Raw genomic sequence first — 25,687 nt, 5'->3', positions numbered from 1 at the left:
GTGAGCAACTCTGAAAATCTGTTCCATTACTTCACAAACAATGACTGTCCTACACCTGCAAGTCCTAATCCATGTTCTCAGGACACGTGTGGTTTGGTAAGAAAAAACACAATTACAGAAGTTACAATCAAGTATACTGAGAATCAGGATAAGGCAAGTAGAAGAGGGGTAGGGCAGGAGTCCTAACTGAGTCTAGCGGTCAGGGACTTGCAAAAAAGAAACCAAGCCAGACACTAGCTACAGGCACTAAAGGCAGATGTCACTCAGGAACCACTACAGTAGGGGGAAGAGACCTCAGTATAAAACTAAGCAGAAGTCCAAATACAGTAGAGACAGGTAGGGATTCACAGGCAACAAGCAGAGTGAGGGAGTCAGTGGATGGAAAACCACTAACCGGACACCTCAAGGATGAAGGATTCTGACTAAATTGCCCTAACAAGATTTTTGCTCAGGGCAGGCCAGGGACTGAGACATCAAGGCTGGGGGATGAGGACCCTGAAGAAGTGAAGTGAAAGTCATTCAGTCATGCCTGACTCTTTGCGATCCTATGGACTGTAGCCTGCCAGGCTCCTCTGTCCATGGAATTCTCCAGGCAAGAACACTGGAGTGGGTAGTCATTCTCTTCTCCAGGGATCGTCCCAACCCAGGGACTGAACCCAGGTCTCCTGCAGTACGGGCAGATTCTTTACCATCTGAGCCACCAGAGGAAACTGATCAGATATCAAAAGTGGTAGGACACCAAGGAAGCGGGGAGTTCCCACTACACTCACTTAACAGGATTCCTGTGAAAACTGCCTTCAGCAGGCCAAGAATAGGGCCCAAGGACAAGGTCTAGTCCAAAAAATGGCTCAAAGGAGGCTGTCTAAAGTTTGGTCAAGAAGAAAGTCTCTGCCAGAGTTCTTGTTGCACAGAAAGGAGTATTTCAACTATAAGTCGAAGCCTGACTGAAGCTGGATTCGGAGAGATTCTGAGAAGGCAGCAGAGCACGTGTGAAGGCCTCTGAACTCAGGGAGCATGGTGCATTTGGGAAAGCGAAAGAAACTGGTTATGACTGGTCCATAAAGGTGGAGGCAAAGAGCGGAGGAAGTGAGACTAGAGACACTAGCAAAAGAGAGCTTTGGGGCTTTAGTGAATTTTGTTAGAAGCTCAGATTTTGTCCTAAGACCAGAGGGAAAGGTTGAGCTGGGAAAGTAATATGACTCGATTTCTCTCACCTGCAGAATGGAAGAAAGGGAGATGGGAGCAGGCAAGACTGGGGGCTGGGAGTCCAGCTAAGCACGTGTGACAGCAACTTGGATATTAATACAACTTGGGTGCGAGTGGTGGCATGCAGCTAGAGAGAAATCGAAGAATTAAGTTATTTAGGAAAAAAGAATAACAGGACATGATTTAGCGGCAGGAGAGAGAAAGGTAGGAGTCAAGACGTCTCCTAGGTTTCCGACTTTGACTACTGGACGGCTACCGAAGTTAGGAACATTAACAGAAGAACAGCTCGGCAGAAGGTTAGTTTGCAACACGACAAGTTTGAGCTGTAAGCCATTTGAGTTTGGAACTCGGGAGCTGAAACCCTATTACCCTCAGTCCTATAGGGCTTTGCACTGTCTCTAGAGGGCTGGTGTGGCCATCCCTCACATTCTCACTGATTATTAGGTACTTGGTCTGAAGACTCAGCTACACCTGGGAAGGTGGGAAGTCAAGGGACAGGGGCTGGAGAGAAGGGTAGCCAGATAGAAAGAATAACCAGAGGGACAGCCAGCAGAAAGAGAACATAGGAAACATCAGAAAGGATAATTAGCTTCTGCTTTACCTCTCTCCTTTTTAGAATCCCCCCTACCCCTGATATGATGTAACAAGAAGGGCACTTTACCTCTTTGGTATCTTTTCCAAAACATAATCATGTGAAAAACAAAAGACAAACCCGTCCTACAGGATAACTTGCCAATTTCTCAGGATTGTCAAAGTCACAAAAAAAAACAAGGGAAGACTGAGAAACCGTCAGACCAGAGGAGCCTGCAACAAAAACAAAACGAAATGTGGGTGCCTGGAATGGAATCTGCAACAGACAGAGGATGTTAATCCAAAAGATGGTGAAATTCAAAGTCTGGAATTTAGTTAATATAATGTACCAGTGCTGACTTCTTAGTTGTAACAAATGTATCATGGTTGTGTAAGATATTAAAAATGGGGCAAACTGGATGATGGGATATAGGAAAATTCTGTACTACTTAAACAAAGTGAAAGTGAAAGAATCAGTCACTCAGTCATGTCTGACTCTCTGTGACCCCATGGACTGTAGTTCACCAGGTTCCTCTGTCCATCAAATTCCAGGCAAGACTAGAGTGGGTTGCCATTCCCTTTTCCAGGGGATCTTCCCAACCTGGGGATCACACCCAGACCTTCTGCATTGCAGGCAGATTTTTCACCATCTGAGTCACCAAGGAAGCCCCCCTTTCTATAATTCTACATTATTCCATCCAAAAAAAGTTGTTTTTTAAAGAGTGACTGTATGTCATCAAGAACTCTCCAATGCAAAATGAAGCCAACAAGAAATCCTCTGTGCCTTTGGGAGTCATAGCACATTATGAAAGTACAGTGGTACCTTATTTCCCAGCACAGATGGAGAAGGAAGTGTACCATGGAGGTCAATGTTTCAGAAAATTGAAACTAATCCTTCAGTCACAAAAAAACCCCATTATTTTCAGCATTTTTTTTTTTCATGGCAAGGCTTCAAAAGCAGATAAAAGTTCCCTGCCCTCTGAGCAGAGGACACTAAATGCAATTGAATCCTTTCTGGGTTAATCAGGGTCATTGGTATGAACATCTGCTATTATATTACATCATACCAAGCATGGTTCTGCCTTTAGCTTTCTTTACTGAGTCATGGAGTTGGAAATGCAGGGACCATCTCTCCACAGCCATGAAATGACTAGGGAAAGCCCCAAGGACATGGATTACAGATATGACACGTATGTGTGGAACCACAGGTGAGCCCCCCATGGAGCAGAGAGCATCTTCCACCTTCTTAAACATTAGCAATTCAGCTGGAGAGCAGCTGGCAGCTGAATTTCCCTTTCTGTGCCTTTTCTGTTAGTAATGCATCTTCGGAGAAGGCAATGGCAACCCACTCCAGTACTCCTGCTGCTGCTGCTGCTGCTAAGTCTCTTCAGTCGTGTCCAACTCTGTGCGACCCCATAGACGGCAGCCCACCAGGCTCCCCCGTCCCTGGGATTCTCAAGGCAAGAACACTGGAGTGGGTTGCCATTTCCTTCTCCAATGCCTAAGAGTGAAAAGTGAAAGTGAAGTCGCTCAGTCGTGTCCGACTCTCAGAGACCCCATGGACTGTAGCCCACCAGGCTCCGTCCATGGGATTTTCCAGGCAAGAGTACTGGAGTGGGGTGCCATTGCCTTCTCCGCACTCCAGTACTCTTGCCACGACTGAAGCGACTTAGCAGCAGCAGCAATGCATCTTCTGTAGTTTGCTGAATGTAAAACAAATCCTCTGAACAACTGAAGAACCCAGTCATCCCTACTGACCTCATTCCAGACCTGAGAAGCAGGTAGAGATGAGGAGTAAACTCATTGATATTTTCAGGAGGAAGATTAAGTTGGGATCCTTCCCAGCTCTAGCTGGGAAATATTTTGTTTGTGATGTATATCAGGGGGGAATTATTTGGCTTCTGTTACACAAAGGGGGCTTCCCTGGTGGCTCAGAGTTTAAAGAATCTACCTGCAATCCAAGAAATGCAGGAGACACAGGTTTAATCCTTGGGTCAGAAAGATACCCTGGAGGAGGGCGTGGCAACCCACTCCCGTAGACTTGCCTGGAGAATCCCATGGACTGAGGAGCCTGGCGAGCTACAGTCCATAGGGTCACACAGAGTCAGACACAACTGAAGCAACTGAGCATGGACGCACATGAAGGAGCGTCTAATAAAACCAAAGAAAGCAGTATGATGTGAACCTTGGTGATAGGTCATTAGAAAAGTAGAGGAGAGGAATTAAAACCTTGACTTCCTACCAAGTCTTTCCCGTTATCCTCTTTCAGGGCTGTACGCCTGCCAGGGCTTTCTCTGTGCAAAGACCACGTCTTTCTGGAGCCCAACCATGGCCCACCCACACAGATGGGACAAGAGAATGGACTGGAAAGTGGATTTTACCCAGCTCTGTCCCAGCTTGTCAATCAGTCAACCATGGAACTTTACTTACTCTTACATGGAGACAAGATTGCCAATGCCTTCCTAGAGTCTCTTTCCCTTGAATATAAGCCCCTCAGACACTGCAGGCTCTATTTCTTGCCTCTTTCTTGCTGCCCAAATCACCTTGTTTAACATCAGATTAGCTTAGTGCTTATGCAATAAATCTCTCCAAGTAACCAGATGAGGCACGAGGTGATTAAGCACCAAATTATTGGTACGAGGAGACAGTTAAAGAGCAATGGGGGACTTTCCTGGTGGTTGAGTAGCTAAGACTTCGTGCTAAGACTTCGTGACTAAGCTAAGATTTGATCTGTAGCCTGGGAACCAGATAGATCCATGTGTCACAACTAAGCCCCCACGTGCTGCAACTAAAAAAAAAAAAAAATCCCATATGCTATAATTAAAAAACGCACACACCACAGCAAAGACTGAAGATCCTGCAGGCTGCAACTAAGACCCAGCACAGCCAGATAAAGAAATATTTTTTTAAAAAGAACAATGGGAATGTTCAAGAAGCTTCCCACGCAAGGCCCACTTTGCTACTTGTTGGAGACACAACTCAAGCCTCTGTCAGCATCGTGCATATAAAAAAGCCAGGTGAGGTCGAAGGTTTTGACCTGAAGTTGCCAGCTGACTAATCTCAGACAAAAGTCTGACTAAGGGAAAGATATTTTAATGTTCATACTATGTCTGCCTTGTTCTGGGAAAGCATGCATGGATCTGTACGCGTTTAGGGCAGAGTTTCTCCCCTTCAGGTCTATTCAAATTTTCGGCCTGATAATCCTGTGTTGTGGAGGGCTGTCGTGTGCACTGTAGGAAGTGTGGCTACGAGAGTTCACAAATTTAAACACTGTGTTCCCAAACGTGAATTTCAGACAGCAGCAAATTGCTTCAGTATATGTACACCCCATGCAATATAAACAGCATCCCTGGCCTCCATCCTTTGGGTAGCAGTAGCATCGCCACTATCCAACCCCAAGTTGTGACAACCAAAAATATCACCAGACGTTGTCAAATGTCCCCAGGGACGCAAAACTGCCCCTGTTTAAGAACCACCGAGTCAAGGTGACACATCAGAAAGCTACAAATCTTAACCTCTTTACCTTAGCTCCCAGAAAATCGCTGCGTCTGATAAAATATCAGCAAAAGAATTAGTCACATGAGACATTCCTCAGCATGTCTTACTTAAGTAACCATTTTGAAAACATTATTTAGTCTGCTTTTTAATGTCCCTTGGAATCAACTCCTTTTGGGTTTTCGTAACAGGTAGATTTTTGGTGGCTGTCTTTCAGAATTAGCAGGCTCACTTTGATCAGATAATGCAAATTAGGAAATCTACCATATTTCCCTTTTCCTTAACTGCTAGAAAGCTTAGAGGCAAATGTAATGTTTAGTTGCAGAAACCATCAAAGCTCATGTGGCTAAGTATTTTCTTCTTTTAAACAAACATCCACATAGTGGTTTTTATATGCCACATATATTTTAAATGCTCTACAAATACTAGCTTCCTGAAATCATTCTGTCATTGCAACAACCCTACGGGTAAGTACTATTATTATCCTCCCTTTTCAGGTAATAGGGCTTCACTGGTGGCTCAGACGGTAAAGCGTCCGCCTGGAATGCGGGAGACCCAGGTTCGATCCCTGGGTTGGGAAGATCCCCTGGGGAAGGAGATGGAAACCTACTCTGGTATTCTTGCCTGGAAAATCCCATGGACAGAGGAGCCTGGTAGGCTACAATCCATGGGGTGGGTAATAAACTGAGGTCATTTCTTTTTAAATGTCTATGAATTATTTCCTTCTCATCATCCTCGTTTTATAAGTAAGTACCTTCAGACTCTGTTTGTAAGTCATGGGGCAAGAGTTGCTGTATCACACACCTACACCACTGCAGGTCCTCTCGGTCTCCCATCTCCTGTTCCAACTGCCCTTACAGCAACCAGTTCCCAGGACTTGCAGGTGTACTGCTCAGAGCCCAGCCCCGTGTCCAGGCCACACATCTCCCAGCTCCCATCCCTGACTTCCCTGTTCACACAGAGGTACGGGGCACAAGGGATCTTGCTCCAGAGCCCAGAAGTGTACAGCTCATATCTGCAGAGGAATTGACATCCTGTGGTCAAAGCGTTGCCAAATGGGAGATGGAAACTGTTGATAAATTCATCCTCTTTTCCTCATTCCAAAAAGACTGTCCTGAGATGCAGCTTTGCACAGGCTGGTTCTTTAAGACAGAGCAACCAGGAACACTGGGTGGAAAGCAGCTCAGTTACACCTGCTCCAGTTCCTCTTTCTCCTTCCCTGCCTTACTCCGGTGCCTCTCAGGTCTCTCATTTCTGCTCCTTGGCACTGTACCGCCTAACAAAGCAGCAGCAACATATCATTGTCTGGCTCTGCTTTCTAAGGAACCTCTCTCCGACTCTCTGCGACCCTATGGACCATGGCCTGCCAGGCTCCTCTGTCCATGGGATTCTCCAGGCAAGAGTACTGGAGTGGGCTGCCATTTCCTTCTCCTCTAAGGAATGAATCAGACCCAGATGAATACCAGTTCAGTCGCTCAGTCGTGTCCAACTCTTTGCAACCCCATGAATCGCAGCACACCAGGCCTCCCTGTCCATCACCAGCTCCCGGAGTTCACCCAAACTCATGTCCATCAAGTCAGTGATGCCATCCAGCCATCTCATCCTCTGTCGTCCCCTTCTCCTCCTGCCTCCAATTCCTCCCAGCATCAGGGGCTTTTCCAATGAGTCAACTCTTCACATGAGGTGGCCAAAGTATTGGAGTTTCAGCTTCAGCATCAGTCCTTCCAATGAATACCCAGGACTGGTCTCCTTTAGGATGGACTGGTTGGGTCCCCTTGCAGTCCAAGGGACTCATAAGAGTCTTCTCCAGCACCATAGTTCAAAAGCATCAATTCTTCATTGCTAACAATTATAAATAAAATCACACTGAATGGAAGTTTACCAAATTATTTCCATTAACTTCAGTCAGTAAATATTTCTTGTGATCCAACTGGAATGCAATCGAGGAACAACTATCCCCTTGTTGCTATTCAGCCGCTCAGTTGTGTCCGACGCTTTGTGACCCCATGGACTGTAGCCTGCCAGGTTCCTCTGTCCACAGGATTCTCCATGCAAGAATACTGGAGTGGGGTGCCATTTCCCCCTCTAGGGGCTCTTCCCGACCAGGGATCAAATCCGAGTCTCCTGAACTGGCAGGCGAGTTCTTTACCACTGAGCCAACAAGGAAGCCCACAACTAACCCTAGCAGCACTTTAAGGGCCAATGACATCATTTTTAAAGCTGAAGAAACCAAGATCCAGAGAGGGAAGGAGACTGCTCAAGATCACATGCCCTGTTAGTGGCATGTGAATATAATACTAACATCTATTTAGTGCCTACAATGTTAAATTTCCATATAAATAACTTCAGTCTGTGCTCAAAAATTGCATAATTAATCTTACTGTTCCCATTGTATGCACAAGAAACAGGGGGTCAGAAAAAGTGAAGTGAAATGTTTAAAGTCACAATGGCAGCAAATGGAAGAATGAGGTGTGAACTCCGCAGGCGTAGTTCTTTCCCCAACTGCTTCCTAGAGTTTGGCTGTGGGCTCTGGCTGTCCTGGGGGCCTGGCAGAAAACCAGGGAGGAAGACAGACTTTCAACTGAAGTCCTAGCCCTACTACTTAATAACTCTGTGACCTTAAGTTACTTCGTTTTTCTGAGCCTTGATTTTAAATTCAGAAAATGGAGATCACAACATCCACTCAGAGTAAATCTGTGAAAAGGAAATGAGATGACATATGTAAATCTCCCACCGAAGTGCCTGTACACACTAAGTGCTTAATAAATGTGAGCCAGGATCAGTTCTCTGGAATCAGAGATGCCTCCCAAACACAACATTAGCTTCTCTTTTGTAGGTGCTTCTTAGGCAACACCCATGGTGCTAAGCATCTCCTACAGAAGAAATCACTTCTAACCATCCCAGCCTCACTGAGGGAAGGAAGATGAAGGGGAATGTTTGTCAGTCATGTTCGCCCTTGTTGAACTCTGGTCTCTCTGTGTAGCAGTTTTAAAACCAATTTATGGATTAGTTTTGTCCTAAGCAAGAATACTGTGAAGTATGAGGTTGGATGTGCTAGCTATATTTTTTTATGCACATTAAAACATAGATACCCTTCATTAAAATTAAAAGGTGTTGTTATTTAAAATATCAAGAAAAAAATATGAGATAGAACAAGACTGGCAAAAGATTGATCACTGTTGAAACTAGATTACGAGGACATGAGACTATATCATTCTCTCTTTAATTTTAGGCAGCTTTGAAAATTTCAAAATAAAACAGCTTTAAAAATAAGATAAAACATAGCTATCAAACCTGGGGTGGAGGAGAGGAATGTTCTTTCAGTTCAGTTCAGTCGCTCAGTTGAGTCCGACTCTTTGCGACCCCATGGACTATACAGCACGCCAGGCCTCCCTGTCCATCACCAACTCCCGGAGTTTACTCAAACTCACGTCCATTGAGTCGGCCATGCCATTCAACCATCTCATCCTCTGTCGTCCCCTTCTCCTCACCTTCAATCTTTCCTAGCATCAGGGTCTTTTCAAATGAGTCACCTCTTTGCATCAGGTGGCCAAAGTATTGGAGTTTCAGCTTCAGCATCAGTCCTTCCAAAGAAATCCCAGGACTGGTCTCCTTTAGAATGGACTGGTTGGATTTCCTTGCAGTCCAAGGGACTCTCAAGAGTCTTCTCCAACACCACAGTTCAAAAGCATCAATTCTTCGGTGCTCAGCTTTCTTTATAGTCCTACTCTCACATCCATACATGACTACTGGAAAAACCATAGCTTTGACTAGATAGACCTTTGTTGGCAAAGTGATGTCTCTGCTTTTTAATATGCTGTCTAGGTTGGTTACAACTTTTCTTTTACTGAGACCTAAAAGCATGTCCCATTCCCCAGAGGAGGAATTGTCACACCTTGGTAAACAGTAGCCCAAGAGACCCATGAGAAGGTCATATCACAGGGACACTCAGGATTCATTATATTTCATGGGCTGCATCCTCTGTGCTTAGAACAACTAGTCACACAGGTAAATGCCTGATTAAAGTTTGCTGAATCAATGAATGAATGAGTATCTCACCACTTAGCCTCTCTGTGACTTTCAGTTCTGTCTCCTTGGATACCCTAAACTGGTAACTCTCCCTAGAAATTTTCTTTGAAGTTTTCACTTCAGAATGATTAGTACTGTAAAAGCAGGCATAATCTGAGGAGTCCCTGCTGTTTTTCTTTTACTGCTATACCATTTGGCTTCCATTACTGTGAAAAAATACCTAGAAAGCTTCCACAAACTTCCACAATCACATCTGCTTGGCCCCAGAGGCTTTTTGTTAAATGTACTGTCTATATTACTTGGCTCATACTAGTTTATATGTATTTCATCAAAGAATATCTTACCATCTGCTAATAAGAATAAGCTTGATAACCCTTTGTCCCAAGTGGCTTGTTTGGTATTAGTCTGGAAAAGGAGGAAGGGGTGAAGTAATCCCAGGAGGCCAAAGTGACTCAATGTGCTTCCAGACTCTTACCAACAGGCTCACCATGTCTGCTCTAAGCTACACCCTACTCACACCTTTAGCCAAGTGAACACTGCCCACACTCCACAGATACACCTCTGAAATATTCTGGGATCAGAGGCTGGTACCAAATTAGATATCTCAATTAAAGGTTAAATATACCAGAAGTCTAAATCTATCTGGGAGGATAGAAAGGCCTTGGCAGTATTACTTTTTGTGTATATAATTAGTAATCCTAAAAGACAGTCATCCTGTGCAACTTTATTATGCAAAGCAATTAGTATTATGCAAAATACTGATTCAAATCATAGCATGATTTTTTTTTGTCCTTTTGCTGGAAGATATGAGCTAAATTTCTATTAAATATTCATCTACCTTTTGAATCACCTGATGTATTCAGTTTAACTCTTTTGGATATAGCAACAATAAAAGAAATTATATGACTAACTTAAAGATCCGAAATAGCAGAAACAAGTTTTTTCAAGTCTGGGAAATTAGAGCAGCCATTCTACTTTGCTGCCACAAAACACAAATACAGAAATTAGGTTTCTACTCTCAAAGCCTTTTTTCTGGAAATAGCTTTCTTTCTTGCTTATAGAATGAGAACCAGCCACCACAGCATTTTTATGGGTCTTTTTTCAGAAATGAAGTGGCTCAAGAATGGTTAGAGAAGGAAGTGGATGCAGGGCTGGTGGCTCAGCAACCTCTAATTAGAGAAGCCCCACGTGATGCATAGTCTATACTTGGACCACCCAAGACAAAACTGTCCACCTGTTTCACATTTTGTTGCGTAAACCAAACCCGAAGTATTTTTCCAAGGAAGTGATCAGCAGGTAACTGTCAGTTTAAAAATTCTCCATGGAGAAATAGTATAAATGGCCCATAAAAGAGATGAAAAGATGCTCAATCTCACTTACATTGAAGACATTAAAATTAGTGTACTTTCTCACCTCTTTGTTGGTCTACTGAAATAGCCTTCTAACTGCTCGCCATCTTGCAAACGAAGCAATTGTCTAAAAGTAAAAATCATGTCCGTCCACTGCTAGAAACCTGGCTTCTGAGTTCACTTATTAAATATATTTAACCATAAATTACACCATTCTTTAACCTAAATTGTATCAATCTGAAACTTTTTACATTTACAATATCAGAAATCTTTTCATGTTAGCACATAGATCTGTCTTCTTAGCTGCTGGGTAGTATTCCACAGGTTCCCTTAGCTATTCTCTAATTAATACACAGCTAAATTGTTAACGATTTTTTTGCTGTTACAAATAAGGCTGAAATGAACATCATGTATGTGCCTTCTTGCCACACAAGAGTGTTTGTCTAAGGAATGAAACTCCAGTACTTTGGCCACCTCATGAGAAGAGTTGACTCATTGGAAAAGACTCTGATGCTGGGAAGGATTGGGGGAAGGAGGAGAAGGGGACGACAGAGGATGAGGTGGCTGGATGGCATCACTGACTCGATGGACGTGAGTCTCAGTGAACTCCGGGTGTTGGTGATGGACAGGGAGGCCTGGGGTGCTGCGATTCATGGGGTAGCAAAGAGTCGGACACGACTGAGTGACTGATCTGATCTGATCTGAAGAAGTAATTTCTTAAAAAATAGCCACTGCCAAGTTGCCTTCCCAAGCAGCTGTGAGGACACCCCATCAGCGGAGTGTGAGAGGCCTACGAACCAACTTTGCTGACATTTGCTTCTAGACTCTCTGAACTGTTCCACTATCTATTCCTGTGACTTGTACCATCTTTAATTCTGGGAAATTCTTGTCTTTAATTATCTTTTTTTTTTTGGCCATGTGGGCATGTGGGATCTTAATTCCCAGACCAGGGATTGAACCCAGGCCCTTGGCAGTGAGAGGAAGAAGTCTTAACTACTGAGCCGCCAGGGAAGTCCCTTTAATTTTCTCTTTAAATACTGTATCCCTCCCTCTTCTCCTTTTTCTCCTGTGAATAGTGGAACTTCTGAATCTACACTTTGTTTCTTCATTTTCCTTTCAGACTTCCCATCTCCTCCACCTTTACACCCTCCTAGGGGGAATGTCTTGACCCCAATCGTTCAATTCACACATGCCCTCTTCCATACCTCCATCAGCCGTGGGTCGCACCCTCTGAAGCAGCGCTTCTTCTAGGTGCCACCCCAGATGCCGGGCAGCGAAGGCGGGGGTGCAGGCGCAGCTGGTGTCCACCCTGGGGCCCAACCATCTCCGCGGTCCTGGCCTCGCTTGGCAGCCATGGGGCCATCGAGGCAGCTCCTGCACTCCTGTGATCGTGGGTGCCGCGGGCTCCGGCAAGTGTACCCTGGCACTGCTCATTACCAAACACTTCCAGCTGAAGACCTTCTCCAGTGGGCATCTGATCCGAGACAACATGTGAAGGGACACAGAAATCAGGGTGCTGGCCAAGACCTTCATGGACCAGGGGAAGCTCATCCCGGACAACCTCATTATTCGGCTGTTGCTCCAGAAGCTGAAAAATGCCATCCAGTATAACTGGCTGTTATGTGGTTTCCCCAGGACACTTGCACAGGCTGAAGCCCTGGACAGAGTCCATCAGGTACACTCGGTGATGAACCTGAATGTACCATTTGAGGTCATTGGCATCGCCTCGAGGCTCGCTGGGTTCATCCAGCCAGTGGCCGCGTCTATAACCTCGGATTTAACCCTCCCAAAGTGGTCGGTGTGGACGATGTGACTGGAAAGCCTCTCATTCAGCCTGTAGACAATAAACCTGAGACACTTAGCAAAAGAATGAAGGTTTACCAAGACCAAACGAAACCGGTCCTGGAATATTATCAGAAAAAGGGAGTATTGGAAACATTTTCTGGAACAGAAACCAGTAAGATCTGGCCCTGTATGCAGGCTTTCCTGCAAACCAAAGTCCCACTGAGACACCCAAAAACTCAGTTACTCCAGGAGGAAAAATCCTTGTGATCAGTAAGATGAACAGAACTATTCCTTCTTTCACAAGAAGGTCCTCGTTCTAAGACTCCACCATGTACGAATTCTTTGAAAATTATATTAGTTTTATTTCTGTGGATTTTATTCTGGACATAAAGGATATGCCAAATGAGTCTGATAATAAGAATTGTCTTTTAAAATTGTCTAGTGTGTTTTATCCAGCTGTCTTCTATGGGTGTGCAATTCAAAAACATCAGAGATGTCTAAACTTTAAAAAATTCTTTTAGACCAAAAGTAAAAGAGCAATTGGTAGTAATCTAACTTTTGTTTAGTAATAATAAATGACTGGTAAGGTTTTATATTTTTCCAGAAAAGTAAAAAATTAAAATACTAATTTGGAGAAAATATTTCATCAGAAGCTTTTGCATAGCCAGATGCCCAAAAAAAGGAAAAAAAAAAAGACATTTCTAACATGGAGGACATGATTTTGTGAGATGCTATCTCTATAAAATTCCAGATAAAAATAACTGAATGCAGAATGCAAATTTACTGCTGACTTTAAGAAATCTATAAAGTGGCCACATGAGCTACATTAATTTTGTTGATAAACATACCTTCCATTTCCTCAGAACTTTCTATTTTTTATTAAAAAAAATCAACATTTAGGTAAATATTATTTAGATAGAACTTGTTTTCTTTTGAAAATACATGTTTACTGAGAGATATAACTTATGTTAGAGATTGACATTAGAAGTTCTTGTATAAGCACCAAAATTGAATAAATTTTCTTTAATGGAAAATGTAATTGACATGTTTTCAGGTGTTAAGAAATGTGTGTTTGAGGAGACTTCCCTGGCAGTCCAGGAGTTAAGATTCCACACTTCCTCTGCAGGGGGCACAGGTTCCATCCCCGGTTGAAGAACTAAGATCCCACATCCCACATGCTGTGTGGCCAGGGAAAAAAAAAAAGTGTTTTAGGATCTTCTTGCCAGTTCTCCTTTTGATCAATATGCCTTGGTGAGTAACACATTAAAGTATTAAAAAAACAAAGAATGAATAAAAAAACTCATGCCATTATGTAAAATACAAATAGTGTATAATTAAGAAACAAAAATAGATCAAGCATGCCTGGTGGGAAATTTCCTTGACAGAAATAGCTATCATAATTAGTAAACGGAAATTTACTTGCTAGAAAAAGCCATCATAATTAGTAAATGTGGCACTAGAAAGGCTTTATATGATAGAATGGACTAGGAAAGTAACTGAATTTGCTGAAGGTGGAGTTCTTTATTCCTGATCAAAGAAGTTGATACCTCCTGGCATTCACTGACATCCCATCTTAAGAGAAGAAAATCTTGCCACTTTTTTCTGAGCAGCCATTTTAAAATAAGCATTTTGGGTTCCTTCGGTGGGGTCAGGAGAATGTGTGCTTATGTTTTATGGCCTGGAGTAGTGGAGCAGTATGAGAAGCCAAGGAGAAGCTAGGCTATTTCCTAAATGATATTTTTACTCTATTTTAGTTAGTGCTAAATCAAATGAAACAAGTCCTTGTACAAACTATTACTGCCTTTGAAAAATTCATCCCATTTTATTCCAGGCACTTAAAACACAAATACCATCAAATGTTTCTTATGTATTTGCAGGGTGGGGGGAGGGGGCTTATTTTTCTTTCTTTTGATTTTTTTCATTCATTGTCAGTTTTTCAAAACAGACCAAGCCTTTTAAAAAGATCTACAGAAAACATTTCATACTTAAAAATATTTTCTGCTGCTGCTAAGTCACCTCAGTCGTGTCCGACTCTGTGCGACCCCATAGATGGCAGCCCACCAGGCTCCTCTGTCCCTGGGATTCTCCAGGCAAGAACACTGGAGTGGGTTGCCATTTCCTTCTCCAATGCATGAAAGTGAAAAGTGAAAGTGAAGTCGCTCAGTCGTGTCCGACTCTAGCGACCCCATGGACTGCAGCCTACCAGGCTCTTCCGTCCGTGGGATTTTCTAGGCAAAAGTACTGGAGTGGGGTGCCATTGCCTTCTCCAAAATACTTTCTATAATGTCTTATACTGTTAGATGCTTTCCAAGAAGTAAAATACTGAACTTATGAACTATCACTAGTCACTAGGTTATAAGGCATCATTAGTTCTTATCATAAAAAAACTGGACTTCAGAAAAAAATATCTACCTATTCAGTATTTTATTAAACAGGCCAAGTTTTCACCTTCATGACCTCCAGTTGATTTGTGACTCCTCTATCCTCACACATCTATCAGAAAAATCTACATATGCTTATTCTTAATTTCTGCTTTGCTTGCTCTGTTGTTTATCTTGCTTGAGTGTCGGTTCATCCTTCATGTTGCATCTGTCATCTTTGGTAGTGTTGGTCTTGCTTGTATGCGTGGCGATCTTGTCTCTGTAATGTCTAAGGTTGAGATTCCCTGCTGGATTGCATGAATTACATCCTCTGTCAGTGGGTCATATTCGTGGGAAGACTGCTGGTCTAAATTGTCCTCTGGCCTTTTCTCAGGGACCAGGAAGAAGGAAAATCCACGGGGTGAGATTTCTCTGGGGTGTTCAGGTCTGTTGTCCAATTTCCCTCCTTATGGCACAGGGCCATATCTGTCTAAACTGTTCTCCCTGGCCATGACTCCTACCTGAGGCTGACACTTTGTCACTGCTGTTTGGCTCAAGAGCAGATGGAAGAGCATCAGTAGAGGATGAGTTGCTGGCCCCTCCTGCAGCAGTGCCCCGAGGACCGATGTGTCAATTGTCCTTGATACCCTTCTGCTTTCGGGGCTGCCACCTGTGGGGATGGAGTCTTGGTGCTCCTTCCCCTTCTGGGTATTAGGCTTCTATAAGCATTTTAGATTTGGCTCTGTGTTTTTGCATCAATGCAGTCTACATCCCATATTTTAGGATTTATCATGGTTTCTGGTTCACTGAAAGTTTCACTTCTTACATAGGATCATTAGTTAAGGCCCTTGCTATAGGAATGAAGACGCTGGTCCACCATCCTGAAATAGAACCAAATTTCCTTGTCTACCCTCAAAATACGTAAGTCATCAAGCCTAGAGCTGTGCCCTTCAACTCTGGCCACACGTTAAGAATCAGCTGGGAGCTTTAAGACGTACACTGACACCCTGGATATTTTGATTAATTATCATGGGTGGAAGCCATGGTTAGTACTATGTTGAACTTACAAAGTCCCCTGGCTTTTGTAAACCACTACCTTAAAGTAGGGGCTTCCCAGGTAGCTCAGCAGTTAAATAATCTGCCTGCAATGCAGGAGACACAAGTTCAATCCCTGGGTCAGGAAGATGCCCTGGAAGATGGCATGGGAACCCACTCCAGTATTCTTGCCTGGAGAATCCCATGGACAGAGGAGCCTGGTGGGCTACAGGCCATGGAGTCACAAAGAGTCGGACACAAATGAAGCAAGTGAGCATGCACACATGCACTTTTAACAGCAGAGCTGACTTCCTCTGAGACAGCCAGCGTTCAAAAAAGTTTTCAGCAGAGACTCAAAAACCACCTGGCAGTCTCACCAGCTGGAACATTCGTCACAAAAGGCTCTGTCTGCCTTGTCATTTTTTCCGCCCACACACAGAAATATTTAAGCAATCGATGTTTTATCATTATTTTATCATTAGTCATCACCATGGATAACTAACCCTTTTCATTTTATCTGTGTTATTTATCAACTGCCACATCAAATATGTCATCTACTTATTGATTTTTGGAAGCTTGCTTAAATAAACACCTTTTCCTGTGTGCCCAGTGGGTCAAGCTCTCTGATAGTTCTATTGTATTTAAACTCAGCTAATGGTGCTCATTTTCAAGTATGAAAGTGAAAGTGAAGTCAGTCGTGTCCGACTCTTTGTGACCCATGGACTGTAGTCGGCCAGGCTCCTCCATCCATGGGATTTTCCAGGCAAGAATACAGGAGTGGGTTGCCATTTCCTTCTCCAGGGACTCTTCCTGACCCAGGGATCAAACCCACATCTCCCGAATCACAGGCAGACTCTTCACTGTCTGAGCCACCGGGGAATGCCTGTATTTTCAAGCATGCAGCTTGTGAAACCAACTTGCAATGAAATCATGATAGATTTTCTAGTCTACAATAGCTTTTGTTTAGTTCTAACTAAAAACCTGGGGAAAAGCCAATTAAATGAATTCTGAAGATGAAGTAACCCAAAATACAATTCAATTATGTAAAAATTTGAAAAAATGTTCTACTAGTAACTGACACACACACACACACACACATGCTCAGCCGTGTCTGACTCTTTGTGACCCCATGGAATATAGTCCACGGAATTCTCCAGGCCAGAATACTGGAGTGGGTAGCCGTTCCCTTCTTCAGGGGATTTTCCCAACCCAGGGATCAAATCCAGGTCTCCCGCGTTGCAGGTGGATTCTTTACCAGCTGAGCCACAGGGAAGCCCAGTAACTGACACAAACTTGTGTAAAGGAAAATGGGAACATGTTTATGTGCAACTGTAGGATGTCCTTACTCTCCAGTCAGGCCTAGGATCATGGTCTTGTGAAATCCTTGTGTGCTTCTGGTGGCTGACCATCTAGATAGCTTTACTGTGATGCCTTCTCCAGCAAGGGGTAGGAAAACACCAGGTATGTAGAATGAAAACAAGTCAGAACAGAGTTAAGGTCGGGAAAAGGTATTAAGAAGGACAACAGATTGGAGATGTGAAAGAACTTTGAATATTATGACACAGCAGTACCTCTCTCAGCGAGCTGAGGAAATTTCCATCATGTCAAGGGATTGGGAAAAAACATTCAAAAGTAAAGAGGATGTTGGGCCACCTGCAAACAGAATTTGGTTACTGAAAACTGTAAGGATTGGGGAATGTATCAGATCTCCCACTGAGTCACACTACTCCATGGATGGCGGAAGCCCACCCAGTTATGATTATGGGAAAGGGTAGAAGTCATGGGATGAAAGAAATGAGGAGGAAGCAAAGTTAGAAGTTGACTGGAAAGACTCTGGGAAGAGAATGGGACATTGTTACTTGGCGGAATTTGAGGGTGGAATAAATTAGAAGAAAATCTTTGGAACTAAGAAAGAAATCAGAAAATATTGGCGAGAGAATTGATAGAATTGTGATAGAAAAAAAAAAGGAACAGACTCAGAACAAACTCTAGTTATGCTTTCTCAATATTTTTTTCTCCTTATTAAAAAAAAGAAAATGCCTACTACATATCCCGTGAACACTGGGACACTGGAAAGAACCATTAACTTAGGTAAATAAAGAAGTCCAGGTCAATTACTTTGAAGCAAATGAAGTCTTAAGGGGTTTGCACCTAGCAAGAATAGGATTCACTTCCTGGCACCATTAATTACCATTTGGAATGGTCATTTCATGCTCTAAGAGGTAGAAAAGTTGCATGTAATATGTCTCCAAATGTGATCATTTCAGAAATCATTTGAGAACTGGTAAAAACTTTTAGCTAGTTTAACAATCCCAGAATCTTCCTTTTCTGAGTCTCCATGATATTGCTCTCAAAAGTTAACAAATTTAAGTAACAAGGCAATCAGATGACATATCTGTATGTATTTGGGGCTGGGGCTCAGAGGCAGGCTTCACAAGTGAAGGCAAGCTGAGATTCAGGCTGTCTGTATATATAACAACTACCATCTGACAGCAAGTAGTTTGTTAGTTGCTCTCTTGTTACTTAAAATGTCTTCCCAAAATGCAGGAGGCAGGGACCCTCAGGACCTGAAATCTTACCTGGAAGCTGTAGTGACTCTTGAGTCCCGAAGAGATGCCATGTGCCAGCCAAGGCTGCTTCCGTAGTTGTGGGCACCAGAGGGAGGGGAAATGTCAAGTTCTTGGGGAAAAAAAGAACTAAAACAAAATAAAATTAAAAAAAAAAACAAATTAAAACAAACAAAAAACTAATGAAAACAGCAACACATAAGAATCATTTGAGCCCCTTTCGGGGACACTGCCCCTCTATTTGGATGACTTTATGGTTCTGGTCTCTTCTTGGATATGCTAGGGTTTTTGCCTTTAGCCAAGCATGCCTTAAACCATGATTCGTGGTGTCAAGAAAGTACAAAAGTCCTCCTATTTTCCACAGGCCCTTTCCCTTCTGATGATAGTCAGTGAAAGGGAAATACATTCTTCTATTCCACAGTTAACAGCAAAGCTTAGAATCATCTCAGAAGACTTAGCGTTAGTCGCTCAGTCGTGTCCAACTCTTTGCAACCCCATGGACTGTAGCCTGCCAGGCTCCTCTGCCCATGGAGTTCTCCAGGCAAGAATACTGGAGTGGGTTGCCATTTCCTTCTCTCAGAAGACTTAACACAGTGACTAATACTTATTCTAGAAAAAAAAAAATGAGGAATATAAGAGGGCAGTGAGAGTGACAGTTACCTATAGCACAGATGGTGCTGGGTTGGGATGCAAAAACCAGGAGCAAGGTCAAGAAAACTGGGACAGAAAGGGAAGCTAAAGGATAACCTGCCACACACCTGCCTGTGCCAAGCCTGGGAGGCAGGTAAGTATTGTGTTAGTCCAGGGACCTTCCTCCTCACCTCCTTCAGAGTGAGCTCTAAAAGTCTTCTCTGACACAACAGGCAATGGGCATATGTAATCCCTGGAAATCCCTAGCTTTTCCTGCACCAGGATTTTGCAGTGTTTCTAGACAACTTCTTCCCCTCCTCCTTGCACTAGAGAAAAGGGGTCCATTTCCTGCTCTGATGCAATACGGATGCCAACTGCCTGGAATCCACTCATCACCACATGGTCTTTTCAAGTCAGAATGCTCCCCTCCCCAGGTCTCACGTGAGATTGCTGCAAGTCACAGGATGACCCTGTCAGTGATCTAAAATGGAGCCAGCTGAGCACGAGGGCCCACAGGCAGATGGAGAACTCAGCCAATTTCTCCTATGCCAGCATGAACTACTGGTCAAGCATTCACATCACATGAACATCATGAGAACATGTTCATACAAGTGTGTGGGGCGAAGGAGGTTTCCTCCTCTCCAAACACATGTTCTAAAGGTGTAAAACCCGCTAATGTGCCTCAGTCTAGAGCTACATTAGGAAGCGTGTGCATCCTTAGGGAACCACACGCTCTATACAGTTTATCAGGAAAGTCCAGACACAGGCACGTGCATGCCTTCGGTCCAGATGTTTGGTCTTGCTCCCATTTGTTCCGCTGGTTCCTGTCTCCCAAAGGACAGAGCCTGGGGCTGTACGCGTGGATCACCAGGGCTGAGTTGAACTAGTCAATTCAGCAGGTTTACATGCTCAATCCGACCCTTACAAGAACCAAAAGGAGGTTCACTGTGGCTTTAGACAAGGGGTCATACTCTCCCCGGGAGAAACTCAATGAGCTGTATTTGTGTTTGGACTGCCCTGCCCACACTCACCGCCCATTTTAGACAGCACATGACTCTGACTCACAGGAGAGAGCAAAGTACAGCATGATGGCTTTAAAACAGGCTGCACACCCACTCCCTTGGGCCAGAGCCGAAAAACACCCAAGTCCCCGAGTGCCAACATCGAGGCCCCTCTCCTCTCCTGGCATCGCCAAACAGTGAATGAGGTCACCCACATCCAGCAAAACAAAAGCAAACATTTAAAAATACCTTCCAAGCACACAAGTTGACAACTTGAACAAAAATGTGGGGGGAAAAAAAAAAAGGCAAGTCATTTATAACTTGATGTCTTCTATGATATAGTTAGCTGTGCCCAGATGCTGCGGGTGGGATGAAGCCGGAAAGAGGCCACAACAACAGAGGCTCTGAGGCCATCAAGGAGGGGCTGGAGGACCTTTTCAGAAGAGCCAGCGGCTCCAGGTGACAGCATGGAAATGAAGTGCCACACACGCCAGCTCCCTTCCCCATGGCATCATGCCTTTGCTAGGTTAATTCTCAGAAGTTCTTTGCAGCCAGGTCTGAAACCCACTCAAATTTGCTCAGATAAGTGGTGAATTGTGTGGGGGTAGAAGGGAGAAAGGAGCATGCCCACTCTAGGTATGAAAAAGTCTTGGGAACTCAGGATGATGACTAATAAATTAGAGCTCAGAAGGGGCAGGAACTGGGATCCCTGAGAAGCACCCCCAAGTCAGAGCCAAGTGCCCTCACTTAGGGCAGGGGTCTCAGGTTCCAAAGCCTATGGGGGTTCACATACATGAAACAGGGGCCTTAAATGGGAAAGCTCTTGTCACTGAGGCTCAGGGTCCCATGGCAGCAAGTAATCACCTACAAAACTCTAGAGGAAGCCTTGCCTTCAAATGAAGGCAAAGGTTTATTCTAACTCTTTCCCATGAAACTTGCTAGTCTTTAGACATGAGTTTTCTGGATCATCCGACATAATTCTTTCTGGTTCACACGGTTGCCCTAGTTCAGATTTTATCATTAAAGTATGTGGTCAGGAACCAAGGTTATTTCCCATAGAAGTAACTGTCCTAAAATGGAAAACCCTAACTGTGCTCCCGTGAGCTTGGCAGGCCGTGAGATCCCTCGGAAACCAATGTCACCTCTTCCACCATCTGCCTCATGGCACCTGGTGGTCTTGCTGCTATCTTCCTGCTGTGTCCTCATCCTGTTCTCATAAGCAGGGTTCTGATGCCACAGGAAAGAGTCAAAATAAACCTTTGCCTTCATTTGAAGCCTTGAGTAAATAAACTCCTGGGCACATGCCAACTCCTGTGGATGCACATGTGTCCTCACCCATCAGCAAGAAGCAAACAACCAGGCAAAAACCACATGGAGATCACTGCCCGTTCCCAGGAGTGCGTGTTCAGGCAGTGTCAGTTCCCATCCAGGGGCTGGCGGACAGATTCCCTAACTAGCTCCGCGGGTCCTGGGGAGACGCTCCTCTGTGTTCTGTTGCCCCGATTCTCTGCATGGGCCCTGGGAAGGCCAGGTCCTTGGAGAGCCAATTAATAGTCCACATTTATGGAAGGAGGAGAGCCAGGGAAGGAGGGGAAGATGAGAAGTGGAAGTAAAAGAGAGGGAAAGGAAAGAGAGAAGGACAGTGACAGGGAGATGGGATGTGGGAAATAATACCTTTATTGCAGCCATTTAAATTAATACAGACTGAAGTCAGTCTGTACTTTAAATATTCAGATAATGATACTGAAGGAAATTTAACAAATGCAAACTCTTTGTGCTATTAATTTAGAAAATCAGGCTTGGGGAGGATTGTGCTATTGGAAATAACTCTATTACTAATAAAAAGAAATTGTAGAGAGATTGTAGAGAAAAAATTCAATCTGTACAAAAATATATACAGTGACAAATAAAAGACTCTCTCCACACCAAATTCCTGGGCCACTTTTCCTTCAGTTAGCAGATTTTAACTTCCTTCTGAGGAAAAAGAATAAACATATACACACACATACACTCCACATAAAAAAAGTATATATGGAGAAGGCAATGGCACCCCACTCCAGTACTCTTGCCTGGAAAATCCCATGGATGGAGGAGCCTGGTGGGCTGTAGTCCATGGAGTCGAGAAGCGTCAGACATGACTGAGCGACTTCCCTTTCACTTTCCCCTTTCATGCATTGGAGAAGGAAATGGCAACCCACTCCAGTGTTCTTTCCTGGAGAATCCCAGGGATGGGGGAGCCTGGTGGGCTGCCGTCTATGGGGTTGCACAGAGTGGGACACGATTGAAGTGACTTAGCAGCAGCAGCAGCACACATATATGGTACAGTAAATTATATATGTATATATAATTTTGTATATGGTATATCATTTATTTTTTAACTTAAATTATAGATACATAATTAATATATGGCATAATAAAACAATAAATATATAATATGTATTTAATTATATATAATTTATATATGGTATATGTTTATATATTATACAATGAATAAATATATATAATAAGATATATGACATAATTATATATGCCATATATTTGAACATCAATTAGAATGGACAGGAATGGTTGAATTTAATTCACGTGACCATTATATCTACTACTGTGGGCAAGAATGCCTTAGGAGAAATGGAATAGCCCTCACAGTCAACAAAAGAGGCTGAAATGCATTACTTGGGTGCAATCTCAAAAATGACAGAATTATCTGTTTGTTTCCAAGGCAAACCATTCAACATCACAGTAATCCAAGTCTATGCCCCAACCACTAACACCAAAGAAGATGAAGCTGAATGGTTTCATGGAGACCTATAAGACTTTCTAGAACTAACACCAAAAAAGGATGTCCTTTTCATCATAGGGGACTGTAATGCAAAAGTAGGAAGTCAAGAGATACCTGGAGTAACAGGCAAGTTTGGCCTTGGAGTACAATATGAAGCTGGGCAAAAGCTAACAGAGTTTTGGCAAGAGAACACACTGGTCAAAGCTAACACCATTTTTCAACAACACAAGAGACGACGCTACACATGGACATCACAAACTGGTCAAACTGAAATCAAATTTGATTGTACTGTTTGCAGCTGAAGATGGAGAAGCTCTATACAGGCAGCAAAAACAAGGCCAAGAGTTGACTGTGGCTGAGATCATCAGCTCCTTACTGCAAAATTCAGGCTTCAGTTGAAGAAAGTAGGTAAAACTACTAGACCATTCAGCTATGACCTAAATCAAATCCCTTATGATTACACAGTGGAGGTGATGAATAGATTCAAGGGATTAGATATGGTAGACAGAGTGCCTGAAGAACTATGGATGGTGGTGGGTAACACTGTACAGGAGGCAGTGACCAAAACCATCCCGAAGAAAAGAAACGCAATAAGGCAAGGTAGTTGTCTGAGGAGGCTTTACAAATAGCCGAGGAAAGGAGAGAATCGAAAAGCAAGGGAGAAAGGGAAAGATATACCCAACTGAATGCAGAGTTCCAGAGAATAGCAAGGAGAGATAAGAAGGTCTTCTTCAACAAATAGTGCAAAGAAATAGAGGAAAACAACAGAATGGCAAAGACTAGACATTTATTCAAGAAAATTGGAGATATCAAGGCAACATTTCATGCAAGGAAATGGGCACAATATAGGACAGAAGCGGTAAGGACCTAACAGAGGCAGAAGAGATTAAAAAGAGGTGGCAAGAATACACAGAAGAACTGTACAGAAAAGGTCTTAATGACCCGGATGACCACAGTGGTGTAGTCACTCGCCTAGAGCCAGACATCCTGGAGTGTGATATGAAGTCAAGTGGGCCTTCGGGCATTACTACCAACCAGGCTAGTGGAGGTGATGGAATTTCAGCTGAGCTATTTCAAATCCTAAAGGACGATGCTGTTACAGTGCTGCACTCAATATGTCAGCAAATTTGGAAAACTCGGCAATGACCACAGGACTGGAAAAGGTCAGTTTTCATTCCAATCCCAAAAAAGGGTAGTGCCAAAGAATGTTCAAACTACCATACAATTGTACTTATTTCACATGCTAGCAAGGTAATGGTAAAAATACTTCAAGTTAGGCTTCAGCAGTTCATGTACCAAGACGTTCCAGATATACAAGCTGTGTTTAGAAAAGGCAAAAGAACCAGAGATCAAATTGCCAACATTCACTGGATCATAGAGAAAGCAAGCGAATCCCAGAAAAACATCTGCTTCATTGTCTACGAGAAAGCTTTTGACTCTGTGGATCACAACAAACTGTGGAAAATTCTTAAAGAGATGGAAATATCAGGCCACCTTCCCTGCCACCTGAGAAAACTGTGTGCAGCTCAAGAAGCAACAGCTAGAACCAGACATGGAACAAAGGACTGGTTCCAAACTGGGAAAGGAGCACAACAAGGCTATATATTGTCACTCTATTTATTCAACTTACCTGCAGAGTACAGCATGTGAAATGCCAGGCTGGATGAGTCACAAGCTGGAATCAAAACTGCCAGGAAAAATATCAACAACCTCAGATATGCAGATAATACCACTCTAATGGCAGCAAGCAAAAGGAACTAAAGAACCTCTTAAAGAAGGTAAAAGAGGAAGAGTGAAAAAGCTGGCTGAAAACTGAACATTCAAAAAATGAAGATTATGGCATCTGGTCCCATTCAGATCAGATCAGATCAGTCGCTCAGTCGTGTCCGATTCTTTGCGACCCCATGAATCGCAGCACGCCAGGCCTCCCTGTCCATCACCAACTCCCGGAGTTCACTGAGACTCACATCCATCAAGTCAGTGATGCCATCCAGCCATCTCATCCTCTGTCGTCCCCTTCTCCTCCTGCCCCCAATCCCTCCCAGCATCAGAGTCTTTTCCAATAAGTCAACTCTTCGCATGAGGTGGCCAAAGTACTGCAGTTTCAGCTTTAGCATCACTCCTTCCAAAGAACACCCAGGGCTGATCTCCTTCAGAATGGACTGGTTGGATCTCCTTGCAGTCCAAGGGACTCTCAAGAGTCTTCTCCAACACCACAGTCAAAAGCATTAATTCTTCGGCGCTCAGCCTTCTTCACAGTCCAACTCCCACATCCATACATGACCACAGGAAAAACCATAGCCTTGACTAGATGAACCTTTGTTGGCAAAGTAATGTCTCTGCTTTTGAATATGCTATATAGGTTGGTCATACTTTCCTTCCAAGGAGTAAGCGTCTTTTAATTTCATGGCTGTAGTCACCATCTGCAGTGATTTTGGAGCCCAAAAAAATAAAGTCTGACACTGTTTCCACTGTTTCCCCATCTATTTCCATGAAGTGATGGGACCAGATGCCATGATCTTCGTTTTCTGAATGTTGAGCTTTAAGCCAACTTTTTCACTCTCCACTTTCACTTTCATCAAGAGGCTTTTGAGTTCCTCTTCACTTTCTGCCATAAGGGTGATGTCATCTGCATATCTGAGGTGATTGACATTTCTCCCAGCAATTTTGATTCCAGCTTGTGTTTCCTCCAGTCCAGCGTTTCTCATGATGTACTCTGCATATAAGTTAAATGAACAGGGTGACAACATACAGCCTTGACGTACTCCTTTGCCTATTTGGAACCAGTCTGTTGTTTCATGTCCAGTTCTAACTGTTGCTTCCCGACCTGCATACAGATTTCTCAAGAGGCAGGTCAGGCGGTCTGGTATTCCCATCTCTT

General features: G+C 43.5%; 1 protein-coding gene and 1 pseudogene across 10 annotated transcripts in view; one reads left to right on the top strand and one right to left on the bottom strand.

Moving 5' to 3' along the window:
• CCDC112 (coiled-coil domain containing 112) overlaps positions 1-25,687 on the bottom strand; it is a 244,661-nt gene that overhangs the window by 122,620 nt on the left and 96,354 nt on the right. For 7 of the 9 annotated variants that reach the window (XM_086323267.1, XM_086323264.1, XM_086323263.1 and 4 more), the window contains exon 2: positions 18,409-18,525. The exons of the other annotated variants lie outside the window; for them this stretch is intronic. The gene's annotated coding sequence lies outside the window, so the exon portion shown is untranslated. The remainder of the gene's footprint in view (positions 1-18,408; positions 18,526-25,687) is intronic. 9 annotated transcript variants of the gene reach the window in all.
• On the top strand, positions 12,003-13,124 carry LOC147365474 (GTP:AMP phosphotransferase AK3, mitochondrial pseudogene; annotated as a pseudogene). Its single transcript, XR_015135572.1, has one exon. The product of XR_015135572.1 is annotated as a GTP:AMP phosphotransferase AK3, mitochondrial pseudogene (transcript).

Source organism: Bos grunniens, chromosome 10 (genome assembly GCF_055505025.1).
Source record: "Bos grunniens cultivar Pamir isolate PY7600 chromosome 10, Bosgru_T2T1.0, whole genome shotgun sequence".
Lineage (NCBI taxonomy): Eukaryota > Metazoa > Chordata > Mammalia > Artiodactyla > Bovidae > Bos > Bos grunniens.
Note: the sequence above shows the minus strand (reverse complement) of the source record. Positions and strands in the feature narration are given on the sequence as shown.